Source organism: Schistocerca nitens, chromosome 3, assembly GCF_023898315.1.
Source record: "Schistocerca nitens isolate TAMUIC-IGC-003100 chromosome 3, iqSchNite1.1, whole genome shotgun sequence".
NCBI lineage: Eukaryota > Metazoa > Arthropoda > Insecta > Orthoptera > Acrididae > Schistocerca > Schistocerca nitens.
In genome coordinates this window covers 651,033,145-651,060,046 of record NC_064616.1, presented here as the reverse complement: position 1 = coordinate 651,060,046, position 26,902 = coordinate 651,033,145, and positions in this window count along the sequence as shown.

Below are 26,902 nucleotides of genomic sequence, written 5' to 3'. Positions count from 1 at the left end.
GTCGCGCGGTTCCAGACTGTAGCGCCTAGAACCGCTCGGCCACCCTGGCCGGCTAGTAATAATAATACCGTGTACAGCACTATAGTTGCCCTTATGTAGTTACTGTTGTGTTGTGCTGTCAATTAATGCCTTTATCTGTCTCGAAGCGAGTAATGAAGTGATTTTTGGACTACTGCAGTTAGTATCTACAACTCGGAGAAGACATTTTCTTGAAATATTTAGCATTTGTTACATGTATGTCTCACTTTTATCATCAGCAGTGTACGGGTCAAAGCACGACATCTGTGTGTAATGGGTGGACTATGTGAGGAAGTCTAACCTCCACCGCATTAATGCTGCTAATTGAGAAAAAGTAATTATTTATAACTTACATAATCAATATTAGAGTCTTACAAAATTGTGATAATATCAACGGTCTTTTGAAAATAATTTAGTTTCCTGACTCGAATCGATTCGTTTACTTTTTGCCCCCCAGAAAATTTCATTTTACCCCTCACGGAGTAATTACCCCCACGTTCGGAACCATTGATGTAGGTTGTAGCAAGACAGGACTTTCATCAATCCAAAGGGCTACTCTGCCACATCTAGAATTGTCTGCATCAGTTGCAGGTACAAGAATTTCAAGCTACTTCTAAGAGGCCACAAATTGTGATCTTGGAAAAGGGACTATGTGGTCTGCCATTGCTTGACGTTGGATATGGCTCTGAGCACTATGGGACTTAACTTCTGAGGTCATCAGTCCCCTAGAACTTAGAACTACTTAAACCTAACTAACGTAAGGACATCACACAAACCCATGCCCGAGGCAGGATTCGAACCTGCGACCGCAGTGGTCGCGCGGTTCTAGACTGAAGCGCCTAGAACCGCTTGGCCTCTCCGGCCGGCTTACGTTGGATACAAAGCGATCCAAACCACTGCAAATTCTGTATCAACACCATATTGACGTTGGAGTCTGTGAAACGAAGAAGCAAACGGGTAATGAAAAATTCACAATTTCTCTGTTGCATCTTACCACTTTTGTAAAATGTCAGGATATGCATCTGTGTTAAACGTATGTGCAGTTTTTTCTAGTAACTTGCTTTGACCCGTACACTGCTGATAATAAAAGTGAGACATACATATAACAAATGCTAAATATTTCAAGAAAATGTCTTCTCCGAGCTGTAGATACTAACTGCAGCAGTCCATAAATGTGATAGAAAGACTGGGATGAGATAGTGCTCTGTTCCATTTCTGTTCATGACGTGAGTACAATATCCACAGCATACTGTCGAGTTCACATCTCAAACACTGATGCTCTAGATATTTTTATTTCTCTCAACGAGTTAGCCGTCATCGCCGGGTCGGTGTGTATTGATGTGTATTGATATAGAACAGGGATTGCCAAGATTTCGGCTCGCTGACGAAGCCAAAGCGCTCAGCCATTCTTCACATTTTCCCCACTGTAACACCAAGCTGTCTGAGCGCAATGAGAGGGGACAGGGGAAATTTGAGAACGTGCTGCATTTAAATGGCAGTAGAGTCTCATTCCATACTACTTGGTTTTATCTTTCGCATTTATCGACAACATAGGTCACAAAAAGGAAATTCAGTATTATTTAAATATTTTTGGCGCGCTGAAGACAAAATATAATTTTTATATGGGACGATCTGTCGGCATATGGACAGACGTAGAGAATTTCACAGAGTTTCGCGCTCTATAATAATCGAAAAAAAAAAGGTTTTTCATAAAACTATGCTGATAGAAATATTGTATCACTTTTGCAACCTCATTATGGAAACCCTAACAGAGGAAAACAATGTAGACGTCCTGGAGAGTTTTAACGTAAAAGGCTGTGTCATTATAATTGGAATTACCTTGCAGGTCAGTCAGTTACATCTGCACATGCACAGGGATGCTTTCAACTGGAAAGGCAAATGATCTTCAAAACAGGTGGGAAACAGATGTAAGACTGAGAATGTCCTCAAAATCATTATAAATCTGTCCTTGAAATTCTTTCAAGGCCTCAACGAATTCTTCGAACACCACGTTGGTTTAACGCCAGTGCGCTTAGGGAGCTGGATTATTTTTGTCAGAATGTGTCCCTTCTAAAACTCGATTTTCTTTTTAAATGCATCCCCATCAAACCAGAAAGAAGTTACCTTGCAATGTCTTACTGTGGGCAGAGTGCAATCGAGTCCATTTAAAATGTGAAGTCTACACTCCATTCCAGATGATCCAATTTTAGCTCTTGTACACCTTCGTCCTGCTAAATTCAACAACAGCGAGTCCCAAATCGAAAAATGTTTTCAGTCATTCGCGTTGACATAGCCAGTATACTTTGCAGTAATATATGAAGTATCCATGCTCTTCGTTCAGTTCCTCTCAAAACTGTTGCAACAGACAGTGGAGTTATTGCGTACGACTTTACAAATTTTACTGTTCGTAAAGTGCCTTTGATGTACAGAACAACGAATCGCGTGTGTCGAATGTTGTAATGTTTTGCTCTTTCATTTTCAACTAAGTCATGAAATTCCTTATGCATGTTGTTTTGCAGCAGATATGTTTGCTTATGCAAACTGAGAATTATCAACCCTCTCTTCTGTCATTCCCATTCGATTTTAAGGATTGCGTAGATTTATCGCCTGACTGCCTGTTTTTGTGCAGACAGCCACTGGACCTGTGAACGCCCTCCATACCGTGCACAAACAGCGGGTGATGAACAGCGCTGACGGTACGATTCTGCCAAACTCAGTCGTACCGACCGGAAAATGCCACCCCACAGTGCTAAATGAAACATCGCGGTATTCCGTGTACTTCCGAAAAGGACCGAGCAAAGCCGAGAGACAGGTCAGGCTTCGGTCCGAATGCAGCCTACACGCGCAGCACACGTGAAGTTTGGCAGGCCGTGGCCGGCCCTGCTACAGAATGTCACTGCAATTAGACAGGAAAATTCATAGAATTCGCACTATGTATGCATTAGGCTCCCAGTAGAATCGGTGTATATGGTGCAATTCTGAAATCGTGATACACGGATTTGAGAGTGTACATAGTTCACTGTAATGGCAGTCTAATACATACAATTGTGGCACTCCTGTTACCCACTATGTTAATGGTGTCCACTGGATTTCAGGTGCCGCAATAATATATGAATGAAAAGACATGTTGGGAATACAGAGCTGTATCGAACACTTAGAAGAACCTTGTATAAGAACCGCTTTTGAAAGAAAATTCATTGATTTCAGCTCAAAATTCTCTGATTTCAACGCCATCCAGCAATTGACCATTGTAGGACACCTTCTTGTCACACTCGCGCCTTGCTACTAAAGAAGAGCAACTAAAAATAGTCTTCCGAAATTCCTTCACCAAAGAAGATAAAATAAATATTCCAGAATACGAATTAAGAACAACTGCGAACATGAGTAACTTAGCAGTAGATATCGTCAGAGTAATGAAGCAACTTAAATCATGTTATAAAAGCAAGATTTCCGGTCCAGACTGTATATAAGTTAGGTTCCATTCAGAGTATGTTGATGCAATAGCTCCATACTTAACAATATACAAGTGCTTGCTCGACAAAAGATCCGTATCCAAAGGTTGGAAAGTTGCACAGGTCACACCAATAATCAAGAAAGGCAATAGACGCAATCCACTAAATACAGGCCCATATCATTAACGTCGATATGCAGCAGGATTTTGGAACATATGTTGTGTTCCAACATCATGACTTACCTCGAAGAGACCGGTCTACTGACACAAAGTCAACTCGGACTTAGAAAACATCGTTCTTGTGAAACACAACTCGCTTTTTACTCATACGAGGTGTTGAATGCTATTGACAAGTGATTTCAAATCTATTCCGCGTTTCTAGATTTCCAGAAGGATTTTGACACTGTACCTCACAAACTGATTGCAGGAAAAATTGCGTGTTTATGGAATATCGTCTCAGTGTTGTGACTTGATTCGTGATTTCCTGTCAGAGAGGTCACAGTTCGCAGTAATTAACGAAAAGTCATCAAGGAAAACAGAAATGATTTCTGACGTTCCTCCAGGTAGTGTCATAGGCCCTCTGTTTTCCTTATCTCCACAAACAATTTATGCAACAATCTGAGCAGCCTTCTTAGGTTTCTTGCAGATGATGCTGTCGTTTATCGGCTAGTAAACTTATCAGATGATCAAAACAAATTGCAAATCGATTTAGAAAATATATCTATATGGTGTCAAATTTGACAGCTGATCCAAAATAATAAAAAGTGTGAAGTCATCCACATGTGTGTTAAAAGGAGTCCGTTAAACTTACACTATAAATCAGTCAGATCTATAAGTCGTAAATTCAACTAAACGCCCAGGAAATACAATTACGAATTAGTTAATATCGAAAGAACACATAGAAAATGTTCTGAGGAAGGCGAAGAAAGACTGCGTTTTATTGGCAGAACACTTAGATGATGCAACAGATCTACTAAAGAGACTGCCTGCACTACGTTTGTCCGTCCTCTTTTGGGGTACGTCTGCGCAGTCTGAGATCCTTTTCAGGTAGGATGAACGGAGTACATGGAGGAAGTTCAAAGAAGAGCAGCACATTTTGAATTATCGCGATATAGGGGAGAGAGTGTCACTGAAATGACACGGGATTTGGGGAGGACATCATTAAAACAAAGGCTTTTCTCGTTGCGGCGGAATCTTCTCAGGAAATTTCAATCACCAACTTTCTCCTTTTTTTTTTCTCTTTATTGTGATTTTTATCACCTTACACAAGGCGGGCTGTCAGCAGCTGAGTACGCCGCTCTTCAGCCTTGAGGTTTACAATAAGTAATACATAGAGGGGGCACAAAGAATACAATCAAAACGGCGGGCAAAACAATGTAGACACTAAAAAACAAAAAAACATGGAGCCGTTCACGCTGGACGAGAAAACATCACTGACACTAGTTGACACGGCGCACAAATCATGGATGATGGCGACGGTACACGTGAACAGTGGCGGCGTGACGGCGAACAAACACTAAACACAAACGAAGGCACACACGCGAGACACTGATGGCGATGACCTCCGGCGCGCGAATGTTCACTGTGCGTGTGCGAGTCCGGGAACCTGCCAAGAGAGGAGGAGGAGGAAGGGGACTGGGAGAGCGAGAGGGGAGAGCAGAGATGCCACGGGCAGGGGAGATAGGGGGAGGGAGGAAGGGGGAGGGGAAGCCCGGGGGAAGAGGGGTGGAGGGAGGGGACGGGGGAAAAGGAAAGAGACGGGAAGGGAAGAGAAGGGAGGGAGGGTGCCTAAAGGAAAGGACACCGGAAGTGGGGGGTGGGGCAGGGTCAAAGTTGATAGGAGGGGTAGATAGAGGGGAGGACGACATCATCACGGAGGGGGAGCTGGTGGAAGCCACCTTGGGAGAGGGTAAGGAGGGTTGAGAGATGGAGACCGGGTGGGACGTGGGAATACAAGCGCGGCAGTGGGCGGGGGTGGGAGAGGATCGGGGAGACTAGTGGGTGAGGAGGATCGAGCTTACGGGAGGTGTACAGGATCCGTATCCTTTCAAGGAAAAGGAGGAGGTGGGGGAAGGGGATGAGATCATACAGGATCCGCATGGGGGAGGGGAGGCGGATGCGGTAGGCGAGGCGGCGAGCATGGTGTTGAAGGATTTGGAGGGATTTATAAAAGGTAGGGGCCCCCCCTACCCCCCTACCAGATCCAAGCCAGATGGGCATAACAAAGGATAGGGCGGATGAGGGATTTATAGGTGTGGAGGATGGTGGAGGGGTCCAGACCCCATGTACGGCCGGAGAGGAGCTTGAGGAGACTGAGTCGGGAGCGTGCCTTGGCTTGGATTGTCCGGAGGTGGGGAGTCCAGGAGAGGCGACGGTCGAGGGTGACGCCAATGTACTTAAGGGTGGGAGTGAGGGCGATAGGATGGCCATAAATGGTGAGATAGAAATCAAGGAGGCGGAAGGAAGGGGTGGTTTTGCCTACAATGATCGCCTGGGTTTTGGAGGGATTGGCCATGAGCAACCACTGGTTGCACCAAGCGGTGAACCGGTCAAGATGGGATTGGAGAAGGTGTTGGGAGCGCTGCAGGGTGGGGGCAAGGGCAAGGAAGGCGGTGTCATCGGCAAACTGGAGAAGGTGGACTGGGGGTGACGGCGGCGGCATGTCCGCCGTGTACAAAAGGTACAGAAGGGAGGAGAGGACGGAGCCTTGGGGCACACCGGCGGAGGGGAAAAAGGTGTAGGAATCTGTGTTATGGATGGTGACATAGGAAGGACGGCGGGAGAGAAAGGAGCCGATCAGATGGACGTAGTTAATGGGAAGGGCGAAGGTTTGGAGCTTGAAGAGGAGAACGGAATGCCATACGCGGTCATAGGCACGTTCGAGGTCCAGGGAGAGGAAGATTGCGGAGCGACGGGAATTAAGCTGTTCGGAAAGGAGATGAGTGAGGTGAAGGAGAAGGTCCTCGGAAGAGAAGGACAGCCGAAAGCCACACTGGGTAACGGGAAGGAGGCGGTGCTGGCGGAGATGCTGGTGGATGCGTCAGGTGAGGATAGATTCCAGGACCTTGCTGAAGACCGAGGTAAAGCTGATGGGACGGTAGGAGGAGACGGCGGACGGCGGTTTGCCAGGTTTAAGGAACATGAGGATACGGGAGGTTTTCCACAGATCGGGGTAGTAACCGGTGGACAGGACTACATTGTAGAGCCTGGCCAGGGTGGAGAGGAAAGAGACAGGAGCTTCACGAAGGTGACGGTAGGTGACACGATCGTGACCAGGAGTGGTGTTGCGTTTTGTGCAGAGTGTAGCAATGAGATCCTGTGTAGTGATAGGGGTATTGAGTTCCGTGTGTGCAATGTTGTCCAAGTACTGGAAACCAGGAGCGAGGGGAGGGACAGAGGTGTCAGTTCGATCGCGGACATCTGGGAAGAGGGAGTAATCGAACCGGGGATCATCAGGGATGGAAAATACATCGGAGAGGTAGGAGGTAAAGTGATTGGCCTTACTAAGGGTGTCAGGGAAAGGGTGATCATCATGGAGAAGAGGATAGTAGGGGGAGGGTTTAGTTCTGGTAAGGCGACGGAAGGCTGACCAGAACTTGGACGAGTTGATAGGTAGGGTAGCATTTAAATGGGTGCAGGTCTGTCGCCAGTCCCGGCGTTTCTTAGCCGTGAGCAAATTACGAATGTGTCGCTGGAGTTGCCGGTGGTGTCGTAGTGTGTCCGGGTCACGCGTACAGAGGAAGGCATGGTAGAGACGGCGGGATTCATGGAGGAGGAGGACTGCCTGTGGGGGTAAGGTAGGACGGTGGGGGTGGATGGCGACAGTAGGGACGTGAGCCTCCACGGCCTCAGACAAGGCCTGCTGGAGAAAGGAGGCGGCATGGGTGACATCATCGGGGTGGTGGTAGGTGAAAGGGTGGCTATCGACCTGGGTGCAGAGGGTATCCCGGTAGGCATTATAGTTGGCATGGGAATAGTCATGGTCGTACTTAGGGGGAGTGTCATTACGAGGGTCAGGGCCGGGGCGACGACCGTCTGAAACGGTGAGGAGGACAGGGAGATAGTCGCTACCAATAGGCTCCAGGACATCCACCGTTATGCGGCCAAGGAGGTTGGGGGAGGAGAGGATAACATCGGGAGTGGAGTTGGATTTGGGACGGGTGTGCTGGGGGATGGGGATGAGGTCGCTTTGAAGGGAGGAGAGGAACCGATGCCACCGCCGTAACTGGGCAGCGGAACGACTATGGATGTTGAGTTCGGCGGCGATCACGTAGGAGGAGAAGGTACGGTCGATGTGGGAGAGGAAGTCGACGGGAATAGGGGCGTTGGGGCGGACATAGATGGTAGCGCAGGTAACGGTAAGGCCGGGGAAGAAGAGACTAAGGATCACGTGTTCGGTGGGGTCGGGAATGAGAGGTTGGAGCCGAACGGGGATCTGGCGGTGGTGCCCAATGGCAACTCCGCCACGCGCAATCGGGAGGGGATTATCGGAGCGGTGGAGGAGGTAGGGCGAAGTGTGGACGGTGTGGTGAGGTTGCAGGAAGGTTTCATTGAGGAGGAAGGCATCCACGTGGTGGGTGGCAAGGGTGTGCAGGAAGAGGTTCTTGTTGGCAGGAAGGGAGCGGATGTTGTTGAAAAGGATACGGTGCTGCCGCACCATGACAGGGATTTAAACGAGGGTGTCAAGACGGGAGAAGGTGAAATGGGCCTGGTTGTTGGAGTAGGTGGCGTACATTTTGAGTTGGAAAACGGAATGGGCGGCGAGGGAGATCTGTTGGAGGGTGTGCGGGCGCTGAAAAGGATGAACATTCTGAAGGACGATGGTGAGGAATCTGATGATGTCCTCAGCGGTAGGGGGTGGGCGAAGGGAGTTGCCGGGAGGGGTGGGGGCGTCCAGAGGGCGGACAGCGACGGTGAGTTCGGGAGTGGTAGGAGGGGGTCGGGCCTTACACTTCTGGGAGTAGGTAGGATGAGGGAGGTTACAGGTATTACAGGAGGGGGGGGGGGACTGGAGATTGGGGGATTGCCGTAAAAAGTGGGCTTGCCTACAGTGTGGGCAGGTGGGGGCCTTGCGGCACTCAGATGTTGGGTGCGCATTATACCGCAAGCACCTTTGGCAGCGGAGGGACTGAGGAGGGGAACGGGAGGGGTCAACCTTATAACGTTGGTTAAAAAGGAGGGCACCCTCCTTCAGGAGATGGTCTATGGAGGGGGCGTGCTCAGAAAAAACCCGCATAAGGCGGGTGGGGCCGGCAGCGTTGTGGATGCGACGAACCGCACGCACCTCCAGATGGGGATGGGCCTGAAGCTCCGTCAACACCTCCTCCTCCGTGATCGCCGGACTGAGCCAAGTGATCACGGCGGTGAGGGTCGGCGGGCGACGTGGGGGTTGGGGTTGGTGGGAGGGAGGCGGGGAAGGAGCAGGGGTGAGGGAGGCATGAGGGCCAAAGGGGGTGACAGGGAGGTGGGAAAGGAGGTCTGTGTGGAGGGTAGGGCTGGGGGAGGAGATGAGCACCGAATCACAGCGAGGAGTGAGGAGGGAGATGGGGGCACCAGGACAATTCTGGCGAAGGAAGAGGGTGAGGTTCCAGGCTTCAAGGAGGGAGGGATCAGGACGGGAGAGGAGGTAGCGGTAGGAGGAGGGGGTAGAGGAGGAGGAGGAGGGGGCAGGGATGGGCGGGGAGACATCCATGGCATCATGGGTGGGGGAAGGGGGACGAGGCGGAGCTTTTTTGGGAGCAGAGGAGGCAGGGGTGCCACTGGGGCGCTTGACGGCGGCGGAGGAGGTGTGGGGGATGGGAACAACTGGAATGTGGCGGGGAGTGGCAGGTCCCGGGGCTGGAGTCGGCGCCGGAGATGGTGAGGGCGATGACGAAGGCGATGGTGAAGACGATGACGAGGACGATGAAGGTGAAGGGGAGAGTGGAGTGTGGGCCGTAGCCCGCCAGGCGACCACCCTGGCGGGGGCCGCAGAGGGAGGGAGTGGAGGGAAGGGATCAGAGGAGGAGCGGGAGGGAGGAGCCAGGGACAGGGCGACAAATAGTGAGGGAGATGAGAGAGTGAGGAGTGGGGGGATGGACTGAGGGGGGAGTGAAGCGGCACACCACGTGATAGTGGTGGCAGCAGCGGAGGGGGAGGTGTATCTTTCTCCTCAGGAGAAAATATTTAAATATTTTTTTGCCGCCGACTGACTTAGGGGGAAACGATCATCATAATAAAATAAGGGAAATTAATGCTCACATGGAAAGATATAAGTGTTCGTTGTTTTTTTTTTTTTTTTTTTTTTTTTTGAGACTGGGATAATAGAGAATTATTGTGAGGGTGTTTCAATGAACCCCCTCTGTCAGGCAGTTAAGTGTGATTTGCAGAGTATCCATGTAGATGTAGGGATGGCGCTGCAAGCAACGCGGGATATAAACTACATCTATGGGGGTAGAGGGCACCACTTCACTACGCGCCATATCGCTGTTGCTATGACGTATCCCAGCCAATCAGAAGCCGTCCTTTGCATATAAAAATTGGAGCCTCGCTAATTTACGACAGTCAGTTTTAGCCCTGGCGACAACCATGGAGGTAGTGGTCGAAAGCTTGGAGTTTTGTCCTGAATTGACGCGGCATGTACACCGAGAGATTTTTATTCAAGAAATACGTCGTGAAAGACTTCGTAGCCATATTAGATGTAGGTGTCATTAATTACGAAAAACATTGAGAATCAGTGTGAACTGTATCTGGAAACCGTTACATAGACAGTCTGCAGATGGATCTGAGTACCATGTCTCGGGATAGTCATTTACAAATATAGGTTCCTCGACTAAAGACTTAAAATATTTCAGTAACGATGGTCTTCGAATGTCTCAAACTCATTACATACACAGGATACAAAGAACAACTGCGATTTGATGTTTCACAGCACACCACTAGATTTTTTCAGTTTTATGTAAAGTTTACTCCTCTATGCCATTCTACTGATGTGTATGACAACAGCTCTCACGTCTACAGTGGTGGCATATGACGACAGGTAGATTCTAATGAGTGACCATGTCCTTCCCACTGATAGATGACGAATTTCAACCGTTTTTGTCCACAATGGAACAAGACTGCATTTCGACTCCATGCACCGCTGGTCGTTCTGTAATTTCTATGAGACGCACATCCCTTGATGGACATGTGCCGTCGATCTGCCACGCTTCTACATGAGTGTACTGCACTGACATTTATCTCCGACTGAAAACTTACAACACTTGTCACTGTTTATCTAGTATGTAGCAAGGCAGGACATTCGTCAATCAAAAAGAAAAAAAAATACTCACACATCTAGAAATATCTGTAACACTTGAAGGTACCGGAATTTCATTTTACTTCTACCAAGCTATGAGCTATGATCTTAGACGTGGAATTATGTGGCGTGTGATTTAACGCATCGTCATCCATAAAAATTTCATCGTCTTTTGGGAACATGACGTCTATGAATGGCTGCGTAATGGTCTCTGCGTAGCCAAACATAAACATTTAAAATAATGGTCGGTTCAGGGGGACCAGAGGACCCAGTTTATTCTATGTAAACACAGCCCACACCACTATGGAGCCACCGACAGCTTGCTCAGTGCGTTGTTGATAATTTAGTCCATGGCATCGTGGGGTCTTCACCACACGCAAAATCTACCATCAGATCTTACCAACTTAAATCGGAACTCAGACGACCAGGCCACGGTTTTCCATTCATCCAGGGTCCAACCGATATGGTCATGAGCTCAGGAAGGGCGCTGCAGGCGATCTCGTGCCGTTAGCAAAGGCACTCCTCTCGGTCGGCTGCCGCCATAGCCCATTAATGCCAAATTTCGCCGCACTGTTCTAAGGGATACGTTCATCGTACATCCCACATTGATTTCTGTGGTTATATCCTCTGTGCGCTTTAATAGTTAAGTTTCTTGAGTTTCTGCGTGTAAATTTAATATCTAATAGCCACTGTTCTCGTGTTTTCGTTTGCGTCGGAAAGTAAACCGATTTTGTGAAATATTACAAGTTCCTAATCAGGGGCGAATTATTTAGTTTCATCTGAGTGCTTCGGTAGTTAGGGTTTTGAATATCTGCGTATTATTAGACACAGTTCCTGCGTTTTCGTCAGGGTCTACAGTAGAGTTGCGAAGCACGTGCCAGTAGTCCGTTTATCTGCGTAGTTTAGTTTTCCACGGTCTTTAGTATGGACAGGGACTGCGATTGTTGTGTACGGATGTGAGCTGAGTTGGTGACACTTCGCTCTCAGCTTCAGGCTGTGATGACTTCGGTTACACAGCTTGAGGGCGCAGTCGATGGGCACCACTGTTGTGGGCTGGCAGTGGGGATCGAACGGACGTCCAGCACGTCCGAGTCCTCCGGTCGGTCCTCACCGGTGGCCAACTCAGTTACTGCTCACACTGAAGTTGACCCCTCACCTGTGGTCGAGCGGGAGGTCGCCCTGGGGCGAAGCGGGGGGCGAAAGACTTCCCAGGCGGCCGCACGTAAGGCCTCCCCGGTTTGTCTGACAAACAGATTCCAGGTGCTGTCTGTGGCTGACTCTGTCGCTGAGCCAGATGCTGTCTCCTGTCCTGTTTCAGAGGAAACCACTCAGCCTGCAAGATCCGGGTAATCGAAGAGGGTTGGATTATTGGTAGTTGGGAGCTCCAACGTTAGGCGCGTTATGGGGCCAATTAGGGACTTGGGTCACAAGAAGGGAAAAAAAACAATGTGCACTCTGTGGTGTCACCGCCAGACACCACGCTTGCTAGGTGGTAGCCTTTAAATCGGCCGCGGTCCGTTGGTATATGTCGGACCCGCGTGTCGCCACTGTCAGTGATTGCAGACCGAGCGCCGCCACACGGCAGGTCTAGAGAGACTTCCTAGCACTCGCCCCAGTTGTACAGCCGACTTTGCTAGCGATGGTTCACTGACAAATTACGCTCTCCTTTGCCGAGACGATAGTTAGCATAGCCTTCAGCTACGTCATTTGCTACGACCTAGCAAGGCGCCATTATCATTTGTTATTTATCTTGGGATGCATGTACAGTCAGACCGATGTTCACCAATTATGGATTAGAGTTAAGTATTCCAGCAGCTACGTACTTTTCTTGATAGTATAATTACTTTACCTGTTCCAGACCTCACGCCAGCCTGCGTGAGCTTAAACGCGTGCTTTTCGGCTTCCTCCAAACCCCGTGAATTGGCTCCTGCCAATTCACAACACACTCCGTGTGCATACCGAGTGGAGTCATTCCAGATGTGGAAAGGGTCATCCCGGGTGCCATGAAGAGCACAGGGTGCAGCCAGCTGCATGTGGTGGCTCACGTCGGTACCAATGATGTGTGTCACTTTGGATCAGAAGAGATTCTCTCTAGTTTAGAGCGGCTAACAGAAGTGGTAAAGGCTGCCAGTCTTGCTTGCATGATAAAAGCAGAGCTGAACATTTGCAGTACAATCGACAGGACCGATTGCGGACCTTGGTACAGAGCCGAGTGGAGGGTCTGAATCAGAGGCTCAGACGGTTCTACAACCGTGTAGGCTGCAGATTCCTCGACTTGCGCCAAAGGGTGGTTGGGTTTCGGATTCCTCTGAATAGGTCTGGTGTCCACTATACGCAGGAGGCGGCTATGCGGGTAGCAGGGGCTGTGTGGCGTGGACTGGGAGGTTTTTTTAAGTTAGAGGGTCTCGTGAAAACACAAGAAGGGCTTCAGTTACAAAGGGTGCAGGCTGAACACAGGAAGAACGTAGATACAGGAACCATTGGTATAACAGTTATAAACTGTTGTAGCTGTATTGGGAAAGTACCATAGCTGCAAGGGCTAATAGAAAATACTGATGCTCAAATCGTTATAGGCACTGAAAGCTGGCTAAAACCGGATATAAAATCAGCCGAAATTTTTGCGAAGAACCTAACGGTGTTTCGGTTCTAGGCGCGCAGTCCGGAACCGTGCGACTGCTACGGTCGCAGGTTCGAATCCTGCCTCGGGCATGGATGTGCGTGATGTCCTTAGGTTAGTTAGGTTTAAGTAGTTCTAAGTTCTAGGGGACTTATGATCACAGCAGTTGAGTCCCATAGTGCTCAGAGCCATTTTTTGAACCTAACGGTGTTCCGTAAGGATAGGCTAAACACGGTTGGCGGTGGCGTGTATGTTGCTGTTAAAGGTAGTTTAACTTGTCGCGAAATTGAAGTAGATACTTCCTGCGAGTTAGTATGGGCAGAGGTCATTGTTGGCAACCGGAACAAAACAATAATTGGATCCTTTTACCGACCTCCTAATTCGGATGGTACAGTTGCTGAAAGATTTGATTTCAAACACGCGCCCGACTCAAACGATAATAGTTGGTGGTGACTTTAATTTACCCTCGATATGTTGGCGAAAATACGTGTTTAATTCTGCAAGTACGCATAAAATATCATCAAAAATTGTGCTAAACGCATTCTCTGAAAATTATTTCGAGCAGTTAGTTCATGAGCCCACGCGAATAGTAAATGGTTGTGCAAACCCACTTGACTTCTTAGTAACTAATAATCCTGAGTTAATAACGAGCATCAAAACCGATACAGGGATTAGTGAACACAGGGTTGTCGTAGCGATATTGAATATTTTAATTCCCAAATCCTCCAAAAATAAGCGAAAAATATACCTATTCAAAAAAAACACATAAAAATTCACTTGACACCTTCCTGAGAGACAATCTCCACTCATTCCAAATTAATAATGGAAGTGTAGACCAGATGTGGCTTAAATTCAAAGAAATAGTATCGGCAGCAATTGAGAGATTTATACCAAACAAATTAACAAACGACGGAGCTGATCCTTCTTGGTACACAGAACGGGTTAGAACACTGTTGCAGAAACAACGAAACAAAACAAACAAAAAATGGTTCAAATGCCTCAGAACACTATGGGACTTAACATCTGAGGTCATCAGTCCCCTAGACTTAGAACTCCTTAAACCTAACTAACCTAAGGACATTACACACATCCATGCCCGAGGCAGGACTCGAACCTGCGCCGGTTTCAGTCGCGAAGTTCCAGATTGAAGCGCCTAGAATCGCTCGGCGACAACGGCCGGAAACAACGAAACAAACATGCCAAATTTAAACAGACGTAAAATCCCCAAGATTGTCGATCTTTTACAGAAGCTCGAAATTTAGCGCGGACTTCAGTGCAAGATGCTTATATCAGTTTCCACAACGAAACTTTATCTCGAAACCTGGCAGAAAATCCAAAGAGATTCTGGTCGTATGTGAAGTATGTTAACGACAAGGAACAATCAATGCCTTCTCTGCGCGATAGCAATGGTGACACTATCGAAGACAGTGGTGCCGAAGCAGAGCTACTAAACGCAGGCTTCCGAAATGCCTTCACAAAAGAAGACCAAGTAAATATTCTAGAATTCGAATCGAGAACAGCTGCCAACATGAATAATGTAGAAGTAAATACCCTCGGACTAGTGAAGCAACTTAAATCACTTAATAAAAGGAAGTCTTCTGGTCCAGACTGTATACCAGTTAGGTTTCTTTCGGAGTTTGCTGATGCATCAGCTCCATACTTAACAATCATATACAACCGTTCGCTTGACGAAAGATCCGTACCCAAAGACTGGAAAGTTGCACAGGTCACACCAATATTCAAGAAAGGTAGTAGGAGTAATCCACTACATTACAGGCCCATATCGTAATTTCGATATGCAGCAGGATTTTGGAACATATATTGCGTTCAAACACTGAGTTACCTCGAAGAAAACTGTCTATTGACGCACAGTCAACATGGGTTTAGAAAACATCGTTCCTGTGAAACACAACTAGCTCTATATTCACATAAAGTGTTGAGTGCTATTGACAAGGGATTTCAAGTCGATTCCATATTTCTGGATTTCCAGAAGGCTTTTAACACTGTACCACACAAGCGGCTGTAGTGAAATTGCGTGCTTATGGAATATCGTCTCAGTTATGTGACAGAATTTGTGATTTCCTGTCAGAGAGGTCACAGTTCGTAGTAATTGACGGAAAGTCATCGAGTAAAACAGAAGTGATATCTGGCGTTCCCCAATGTAGTGTTGTAGGCCTTTCGCTGTTCCTTATCTATATAAACGATTTTGGAGACAATCTGAGCAGCCGTCTTAGGTTGTTTGCAGATGACGCTGTCGTTTATCGACTAATAAAGTCACCAGAAGAGCAAAACAAATTGCAAAACGATTTAGAAAAGATATCTTAATGGTGCGAAAATTGGCAGTTGATCCTAAATAACGAAAAGTGTGTGGTCATCCACAAGACTGCCAAAAGGAATTCTTTAAACTTCGGCTAAACGATAAATCAGTCTAATCTAAAAGCCGAAAATTCAACTAAATACCTAGGTATTACAATTGGAAGGAACACATAGATAATGTTGTGGGGAAGGCTAACCAAAGACTGCGTCTTATTGGCAGGACACTCAGAAAATGGAACAGATCTACTAAGGAGACTGCCTACACTACGGCACCGAGCGAGGTGGCGCAGTGGTTAGCACACTGGACTCGCATTCGGGAGGACGACGGTTCAATCCCGTCTCCAGCCATCCTGATTTAGGTTTTCCGTGATTTCCCTAAATCGCTTCAGGCAAATGCCGGGATGGTTCCTTTGAAAGGGCACAGCCGATTTCCTTCCCAATCCTTCCCTAACCCGAGCATGAGCTCCGTCTCTAATGACCTCGTTGTCGACGGGACGTTAAACACTAACCACCACCACCACCTACACTACGCTTGTCCGTCCTCTTTTAGAATACTGCTGCGCGGTGTTGGATCCATACCTGATAGGTTCAAAAAATGGCTCTGAGCACTATGGGACTCAACTGCTGTGGTCATCAGTCCCCTAGAACTTAGAACTACTTAAACCTAACTAACCTAAGGACATCACACACAGCCATGCCCGAGGCAGGATTCGAAGCTGCGACCGTAGCAGTCGCACGGTTCCGGACTGCGCGCCTAGAACCACGAGACCACCGCGGCCGGCCTATACCTGATAGGAGTGACGGACTACCTCTAAAAAGTTCAAAGAAGGGCAGCACGTTTTGTATTATCGAGAAATATGGGAGAGAGTGTCACAGAAATGATACAGGATTTGCGCTGGACATCATTAAAAGAAAGGCGTTTTTCGTTGTGAAGGAATCTTCTCCCGAAATTACAATCACCAACTTTCTCCTCCGAATGCGAAAATATTTTGTTGACACCGACCTACATAGGGAGAAACGATCACCACGACGAAATAAGGGAAATCAGAGCTCGTAAGGAAAGATGTAGGGGTTCGTTCTTTTCGCTCGCTATACGAGATTGGAATAATAGAGAATTGTTAAGGTGGTTCGATGAACCCTCTACCAGGCACTTAAATATGATTTGCAGAGTATCCATGTGGATGAAGATGTAGATGAAGATGTAGATGTGGTTATTTCACGCATTGTTGCTTGTCTGTTAGCACTGACAACTCTGTCCAAACTCCGCTGCTCTCGGTCGTTAAGTGAAGGCTGTAGCCCACTGCGTTGTCCGTGGTGAGAAGTAGTGCCTGAAATGTGGTATTCTCGGCTCACTCGTGACACTGTGGATCTCGGAATATTGAATTCCTAACGATTTCCGAAATGTAATGTCCCATGTGTCTAACTCCAACTACCATTCCACGTTCAAAGTCTGTTAACTCCTGTCGTGCGGCAATAATCACGTCGGAAACCTTTCCACGTGAATCACGTGGGTACAAATGACAGTTCCGGCAATGCACTGCCCTTTTACACCTTGTGTACACGATACTACCGCCGTTTCTATATGTACATATTGCTATCTCATGCCTTTTATCACGTTAGTGTAGTTCCAAAAGGATGGTTGTCTGTGCTATAAAGCCCAAATCCTGCTGCATTGGTTTGAAGGTTTATATACTGTAGTTCACTGTAATGGCAGTCTTGTACAGGGCGCGTCAAGAGGAAAGGTACATGCTTTAAAGTGTGTGACATTAGTGCATCCCATTAAAAAAAAAAAAAAACGCCATGTGAACGTATGACATGTTCTTACGTTTCCGAGGAAACTAATGAAATCAGTGGGGAACAGGACAAATGCAGGTGATAGTAAATGAAATATTGTGATCTGAGGCCATTTGGGTCCCGTGGAAGGGAGAGCCTTGAGTTATTACAGGCGGGGTATATTAAGGTGCAAAGCCAGGGGTGGAATAAGACACCCCCTGGCTACCAACGAGGCCCAGATTACTTTCATATCTGGCTACTTACAAGAAACATAGTACCCTAGACCATATTTTTACAGCTAAATTTAACGAAAGTTTTCATCGCCACCCAGATGTTATTACTGTTTGCTCGGATGTGTCCAAGCAGGGAGATTTTCTCTGTTGTTCTGTGTTCCTCGACATTGTCCTCAGGATAGAGCTCCCAAAGCGGTTTTCAGTTTATTACGTGAAACTGTTTGCTATGATTGGGGCAGATGAGACGGCGTCATGACAAGAAATTCCTCACCTTCTGAGATTCATAAAATGATCTTCTAGCTGTTGGGCAGATGTACCCAGCAGATCGGATGGTGCAAGAAGTGCAGGACGCAAGACAAGGAAATGATTCTCTGCTGTGTTCCAGGCCACACAGGTATTCGGATAAACGAACCGTTGCTGCGGCTACCAAGGAGACTTGCTCCCTTCCTCCTCCTGCTCGCTCTTCAGTCCCCTTCCAGGCTGTCACTTCATTTGTGACCAGGAAGGCTATGTGTTGGTGGCAGGCTCAGTGGCTGGAAGTGAGGAATAATAAACAATGTTCCGTAAAACGTTCAGTGCCAGGAGTGACCTCCTTCTGCCTACGATGGCCTGAAGAAATATCCATTACACGGCTTAGAGTGGGACACTGCCCATTGACACATGGCTTCCTCTTACGTCGCGACGATTCCCCAGTACGTCACAAATGCGGATCACAGCTATCAATAAGAGATATTTTAACTCAGTGTGTTTGAGATAACGACGTGAGGGTTGATCTAGGTTCCCCCACACGACCTGTCCTCTATTTCAACTGATAATGAGACGGGTGTTGTTCGTGTTGTTTAAGATTTTGTATGGTGTCCGGAATATTTCACAATATATTGTGAGTGATATTTTAACGCGTCACAGAGTGCCTCGGTCACTCTCTATTTATAAGTAATCTTCCAGCCACAGTTGCCTGTCCCCTTTTTAACCGTGTCTTTACTGGTATTTTATCCATGATTTTACCCGGTTATTCTGCTGTGTTTTGTCGGGATGTAGTCACGGGCTTCTCTGAACCTCACCTTCTTGGGAGTACCTTGCAATCCTTGTGTGAGAATGAAACTTGGTTTTCCGTTTCATTGTTATTTTTAAATAGATTTTCACCATGCTCGTCGGTGTATCATTCATGCAAAGGTGCTGATGGCCTTGCTGTTTAGCGCCCTCAGCCGTGTATCACAATCATTATCATCATTTCCTCACAAAAGATGTTCAAAAAGTCCACCGTCAACTGCAATGCGTTTTGCAGCTCTTGCGCACAGCTACTATGTTTCTGTATCCGAGTTCATTCGTACGTTCCTTTACTATAGCAAACGCATGTAAAATACGAGCGAGAGGTTACCTCATTTGTTTCCACTCTGCGCCATAGACTTCGCTCTTAAGCTAACCCCAAAAACAATAATATAATGCGGTCAGATTTAGAGGTCTCGGTGGTCAAGAATTCACTCCACGTCAGTGATTTTCAAACAAATGCATGTCAGATATGGTTAAAATAAGAGCATATGTTCATTTCAAGTTTTTTTTCTGAATCACCATTAGTATCATCACTCAAAACACATACCTTTCCTCCCGACTCACCTTGTATACACAGTCATGACATTCCTGGTACCCACTACGCCAAAGCATTCACATGTAGTGTGTAGTAGTTATGTACAGGTGAAAAAACTTGCAGGGAATACACTACAGTGAAAATAGACACCAAATTCCTAAAAGAATCTTCTATGTGAAGTGCACATGTACGATTTTTAGGTTAGAGAATTCCCTTCCTAGGCCCAACAAGACGCCTCCTGAGGCGCGGCAAGGTAGGAGTAGGCAAAATGCAACAGGGAATAACAATACTAATGTGCTAATAGTAAACAGCAGGAACGTCTATAGAGAGGTCCCAGAACTGGTCTCATTAATAAACGATCACAATGCCCACATAGTATTAGGGACAGAAAGTTGGCTGAAACCAGATGTAAACAGTAATGAAATTCTAAACTCAGATTGGAATGTATACCGCAGAGACAGGCTGTACAGTGAAGGGGGATGCGTGTTTATAGCGATAAGAAGTGCAATAGTATCAAAGGAAATTGACGGAGATCCGAAATGTGAAATAATTTGGGTGAAGTACATGAGCAGGCTCAGACATGGTAATTGGTTCAAATGGCTCTGAGCACTATGGGACTTAACATCTATGGTCATCAGTCCCCTAGAACTTAGAACTACTTAAACCTAACTAACCTAAGGACATCACACAACATCCAGTCATCACGAGGCAGAGAAAATCCCTGCCCCGCCGGGAATCGAACCCGGGAAACCGGGCGCTGGAAGCGAGAACACTTGTGGCTGAGCACCTGAAGGATAATTTGGAAAATATTTCGAGTAGATTTCCCCACCATGTTATAGTTCTGGGTGGAGATTTTAATTTGCCGGGTATAGACTGGGAGACTCAAACGTTCATAACGGGTGGCAGGGACAAAGAATCCAGTGAAAGTTTTTTAAGTGCTTTATCTGAAAACTACCTTGAGCAGTTAAACAGAGAACCGACTCGTGGCGATAACATATTAGACCTTCTGGTGACAAACACACCCGAACTATTTGAAACAGTTAACGCAGAACAGGGAATCAGCGATCATAAAGCGGTTACGGCATCGATGATTTCAGCCGTAAATAGAAACATTAAAAAAGGTTAGCAAAAGTGACAAAAAGCAGATTTCAGAGTACCTGACGGCTCAACACAAAAGTTTTGTCTCAAGTACAGACAGCGTTGAGGATCAGTGGACAAAGTTTAAAACCATCGTACAATATGCGTTATAAGAGTATGTGCCAAGCAAGATCGTAAGAGATGGAAAAGAGCCACCGTAGTACAACAACCGAGTTAGAAAACTGCTGCGGAAGCAAAGGGAACTTCACAGCAAACATAAACATAGCCAAAGCCTTGCAAACAAACAAAAATTACGCGAAGCGAAATGTAGTGTGAGGAGGGCTATGCGAGAGCCGTTCACTGAATTCGAAAGTAAAGTTTTATGTACTGACTTGGCAGAAAATTCTAAGAAATTTTGGTCTTATGTCAAAGCGCTAGGTGGATCAAAACAAATGTCCAGACACTCTGTGACCAAAATGGTACTGAAACACAGGATGACAGACTAAAGGCCGAAACACTAAATGTCTTTTTCCAAAGCTGTTTCACAGAGGAAGACTGCAGTGTAGTTCCTTCTATAGATTGTCGCACAGATGACAAAATGGTAGATATCGAAATAGACGACAGAGGGATAGAGAAACAATTAAAATCGCTCAAAAGAGGAAAGGCCGCTGGACCTGATGGGATACCAGTTCCATTTTACACAGAGTACGCGAAGGCACTTGCCGCCCCCCCCCCCCCCTCCCTTCTTGCAGCGGTGTACCGTAGGACTCTAGAAGAGCGTAGCGTTCCAAAAGATTGGAAAAGGGTACAGGTCATCCCAGTTTTCAAGAAGGGACGTCGAACAGATGTGCAGAACTATAGACCTATATCTCTGACGTCGAAAAGTTGTAGAATTTTGGAACACGTATTACGTTCGAGCATAATGACTTTTCTGGAGACTAGAAATCTACTCTGTAGGAATCAGCATGGGTTTCGAAAAAGACAGTCGTGTGAAACCCATCTCGCGCTATTCGTCCACGAGACTCAGAGGGCCATAGACACGGGTTCACAGGTAGATGCCGTGTTTCTTGACTTCCGCAAGGCGTTCGATACAGTTCCCCACAGTCATTTAATGAACAAAGTAAGAGCATACGGACTATCAGACCAATTGTGTGATTGGATTGAAGAGTTCCTAGATAACAGAACGCAGCATGTCACTTTCAATGGAGAGAAGTCTTCCGAAGTAAGAGTGATTTCAGGTGTGCCGCAGGGGAATGTCGTAGGACCGTTGCTATTCACAATATACATTAATGACCTTGTGGATGACATCGGAAGTTCACTGAGGCTTTTGCGGATGATGCTGTGATATATCGAGAGGTTGTAACAATGGAATATTGTACTGAAATGCAGGAGGATCTGCAGCGAATTGACGCATGGTGCATTGAATGGCAATTGAATCTCAATGTAGACAAGTGTAATGTGCTGCGAATACATTTACCTACAATATAGCAGGTCAGCAACTGGAAGCAGCTAATTCCATAAATTATCTGGGAGTAGGCATTAGATGCCAGACTGAGATTCATTGGAAGAATCCTAAGGAAATGCAGTCCGAAAACAAAGGAAATAGGTTACAGTACACTTGCTCGCCCACTGCTTGAATACTGCTCACCGGTGTGAGATCCGTACCAGATAGGGTTCATAGAAGAGATAGAGAAGATCCAACGGAAAGCAGCGCGCTTCGTTACAGGATCATTTAGTAATCGCGAAAGCGTTACGGAGATAATAGATAAACTCCAGTGGAAGACTCTGCAGGAGAGACGCTCAGCAGCTCGGTACGGGCTTTTGTTGAAGTTTCGAGAACATACCTTCAGAGTTTCAGAGAGAGCATAAGGGAACAATTGACAGGAATGGGAGAAAGAAATACAGTAGAAGAAGAATGGGTAGCTTTGAGGAATGAAATAGTGAAGGCAGCAGAGGATCAAGTAGGTAAAAAGACGAGGGCTAGTAGAAATCCTTGGGTAACAGAAGAGATACTGAATTTAATTGATGAAAGGAGAAAGTACAAAAATGCACCAAGTGAAACAGGCAAAAAGGAATACAAACGCCTCAAAAATGAGCTCGACAGGAAGTGCAAAATGGCTAAGCAGGGATGGCTAGAGGACAAATGTAAGGATGTAGAAGCTTATCTCACGAGGGGTAAGATAGATACTGCCTACAGGAAAATTAAAGAGACCTTTGGAGAAAAGACAACCACCTGCATGAATGTCAAGAGCACAGATGGAAACCCAGTTCCAAGCAAAGAAGGGAAAGCAGAAAGGTGGAAGGAGTATATAGAGGGTCTATACAAGTGCGATATTCTTGAGGACAATATTATGGAAATGGAAGAGGAGGTAGATGAAGATGAAATGGGAGATACGATACTGCGTGAAGAGTTTGACAGCGCACTGAAAGACCTAAGTCGAAACAAGGCCGCGGGAGTAGACAACATTCCATTAGAACTACTGACAGCCTTGGGAGAGCCATTCCTGACAACTCTCTACCATCTGGTGAGCAAGATGTATGAGATAGGCGAAATTCCCTCAGACTTCAAGAAGAATATAATAATTACAATCCCAAAGAAAGCAGGTGTTGACAGATGTGAAAATTACCGAACTATCAATTTAATAAATCACAGCTGCAAAATACTAGCGCGAATTCTTTACAGACGAATGGAAAAACTGGTAGAAGCCGACATCGGGGAAGATCAGTTTAGATTCCGTAGAAATGTTGGAACACGTGAGGCAATGCTGACACTACGAATTATCTTAGAACAAAGATTAAGGAAAGGCAAACCTACGTTTCTAGCATTTGTAGACTTAGAGAAAGCATTTGACAATGTTGACTGGAATACTGTCTTTCAAAGACTGAAGGTGGCAGGGGTAAAATACAGGGAGCGAAAGGCTATTAACAATTTGTACAGAAACCAGATGGCAGTTATAAGAGTCGAGGGACATGAAAGGGAAGCAGTGGTTGGGAAGGGAGTGAGACAGGGTTGTAGCCTCTCCCCGATGCTTTTCAATCTGTATATTGAGCAAGCAGTAAAGGAAACGAAAGAAAAGTTCGGAGTAAGTATTAAAATCCACGGAGAAGAAATAAAAACTTTGAGGTTCGCCGACGACATTGTAATTCTGTCAGAGACAGCAAAGGACTTGGAAGATCAGTTGAACGGAATGGACAGTGTCTTCAAAGGAGGGTATAAGATGAACATCAACAAAAGCAAAACGAGGATAATGGAATGTAGTCGAATTAAGTCAGGTGATGCTGCGGGAATTAGATTAGGAAATGAGACACTTAAAGTAGTAAAGGAGTTCTGCTATTTGGGAAGCAAAATAACTGATGATGGTCGAAGCAGAGAGGATATAAAATGTAGACTGGCAATGGCAAGGAAAGCGTTTCTGAAGAAGAGAAATTTGTTAACATCGCGTATTGATTTAAGTGTCAGGAAGTCGTTTCTCAAAAATGGCTCTGAGCACTATGCGACTTAACTTCTGAGGTCATCAGTCGCCTAGAACTTAGAACTAAGTAAACCTAACTAACCTAAGGACATCACACACATCCATGCCCGAGGCAGGATTCGAACCTGCGACCGTAGCGGTCACTCGGCTCCAGACTGTAGCGCCTAGAACCGCACAGCCACACTGGCCGGCGCAGTCGTTTCTGAAAGTATTTGTATGGAGTGAAGCCATGTATGGAAGTGAAACATGGACGATAAATAGTTTAGACAAGAAGAGAATAGAAGCTTTCGAAATGTGGTGCTACAGAAGAATGCTGAAGATTAGATGGGTAGATCACATAACTAATGAGGAGGTATTGAATAGAATTGAGGAGAAGAGGAGTTTGTGGCACAGCTTGACTAGAAGAAGGGATCGGTTGGTAGGACATTTTCTGAGGCATCAAGGGATCACCAATTTAGTACTGGACGGCAGCATGGAGGGTGAAACTCGTAGAGGGAGACCAAGAGATGAATACACTATACAGATTCAGAAGGATGTAGGCTGCAGCAGGTACTGGGAGATGGAGAGGCTTGCACAGGATAGAGTAGCATGGAGAGTTGCATCAAACCAGTCTCAGGACTGAAGACCGCAACAACAACAACCTGCACCGAGGAGTCAAGCAGTATATTGCTCCCTCCTACGTATATCTCGCGAAGAGACCATGAGGATAAAATCAGAGAGATTAGAGCCCACACAGTGGCATACCGACAATCCTTCTTTCCACGAACAATACGAGACTCGAATAGAAGGGAGAACCGATAGAGGTACTCACGGTACCCTCCGCCACAGGTGGCTTGCGAAGTATGGATGTAGATGTAGACGTATATAAACCAATTTTGACGGAAAATTTATTAATTTCAGCACAAAATTCATTGATTTCAGCATAAAATTTGTTATAATACTAATCAGTCTTGATCACGACTCATTAGTACTTTAATTATCTATCACATCGCTGTCAATTTCCAACTATGTTTTAAAAAATCATTAACACAATTCGTTCATTTCGACGCAAGTTTATGCGATTTAAACGCAAAATTCATTGATTCGGGCACAAAATTCGTTGATTTCGGTCCTATTCCAATCGTAAATCGAGCAAGGGGGAACGACTAAGTGCTTCTATACGAGCTCGTATTTCCTCTGGCTTCACAGCCATTATGCAAGATATACGGTCATGGCAATAGCTCTCATATGTTTTCAGATTTCAGTTCTACAACACCATTTCACTCTCAGTAGTTCGATAATTAACCTGGTCCACTCTTCTTAAAAAGCTTCGATCAGTGGTTTCGGGTCTTACCATTCCGAGCTAGAGTTGTGAAACTACCGCAAGCTACTACAGACTATCATAAGTAAGAGGAGGCTACGGTATTTTTCCTAGTAGCATTGGGCAGTTTAGATTGTAACTGCCTTATCTCTACGTTAGGTGTGTTGGATGCCTACCAAGCGTAACCTCATTTCGATCATTTTGTTTGCATATGCCATCAGTGTCTTACTAGATTCACCCAGATACCTGGAGCGGTAAACCGTCTAGAAACTGAGTGAGTGTATATAAAGGTCTCCGTAACCTTCGGAACACTTTTGTTCTACACTCCTGGAAATTGAAATAAGAACACTGTGAATTCATTGTCCCAGGAAGGGGAAACTTTATTGACACATTCCTGGGGTCAGATACATCACATGATCACACTGACAGAACCACAGGCACATAGACACAGGCAACAGAGCATGCACAATGTCGGCACTAGTACAGTGTATATCCACCTTTCGCAGCAATGCAGGCTGCTATTCTCCCATGGAGACGATCGTAGAGATGCTGGATGTAGTCCTGTGGAACGGCTTGCCATGCCATTTCCACCTGGCGCCTCAGTTGGACCAGCGTTCGTGCTGGACGTGCAGACCGCGTGAGACGACGCTTCATCCAGTCCCAAACATGCTCAATGGGGGACAGATCCGGAGATCTTGCTGGCCAGGGTAGTTGACTTACACCTTCTAGAGCACGTTGGGTGGCACGGGATACATGCGGACGTGCATTGTCCTGTTGGAACAGCAAGTTCCCTTGCCGGTCTAGGAATGGTAGAACGATGGGTTCGATGACGGTTTGGATGTACCGTGCACTATTCAGTGTCCCCTCGACGATCACCTGTGGTGTACGGCCAGTGTAGGAGATCGCTCCCCACACCATGATGCCGGGTGTTGGCCCTGTGTGCCTCGGTCGTATGCAGTCCTGATTGTGGCGCTCACCTGCACGGCGCCAAACACGCATACGACCATCATTGGCACCAAGGCAGAAGCGACTCTCATCGCTGAAGACGACACGTCTCCATTCGTCCCTCCATTCACGCCTGTCGCGACACCACTGGAGGCGGGCTGCACGATGTTGGGGCGTGAGCGGAAGACGGCCTAACGGTGTGCGGGACCGTAGCCCAGCTTCATGGAGACGGTTGCGAATGGTCCTCGCCGATACCCCAGGAGCAACAGTGTCCCTAATTTGCTAGGAAGTGGCGGTGCGGTCCCCTACGGCACTGCGTAGGATCCTACGGTCTTGGCGTGCATCCGTGCGTCGCTGCGGTCCGGTCCCAGGTCGACGGGCACGTGCACCTTCCGCCGACCACTGGCGACATCATCGATGTACTGTGGAGACCTCACGCCCCACGTGTTGAGCAATTCGGCGGTACGTCCACCCGGCGTCCCGCATGCCCGCTATACGCCCTCGCTCAAAGTCCGTCAACTGCACATACGGTTCACGTCCACGCTGTCGCGGCGTGCTACCAGTGTTAAAGACTGCGATGGAGCTCCGTATGCCACGGCAAACTGGCTGACACTGACGGCGGCGGTGCACAAATGCTGCGCAGCTAGCGCCATTCGACGGCCAACACCGCGGTTCCTGGTGTGTCCGCTGTGCCGTGCGTGTGATCATTGCTTGTACAGCCCTCTCGCAGTGTCCGGAGCAAGTATGGTGGGTCTGACACACCGGTGTCAATGTGTTCTTTTTTCCATTTCCAGGAGTGTATATAGTTATCATTCTGTCTGTTGCTTTAAAAAAGCGG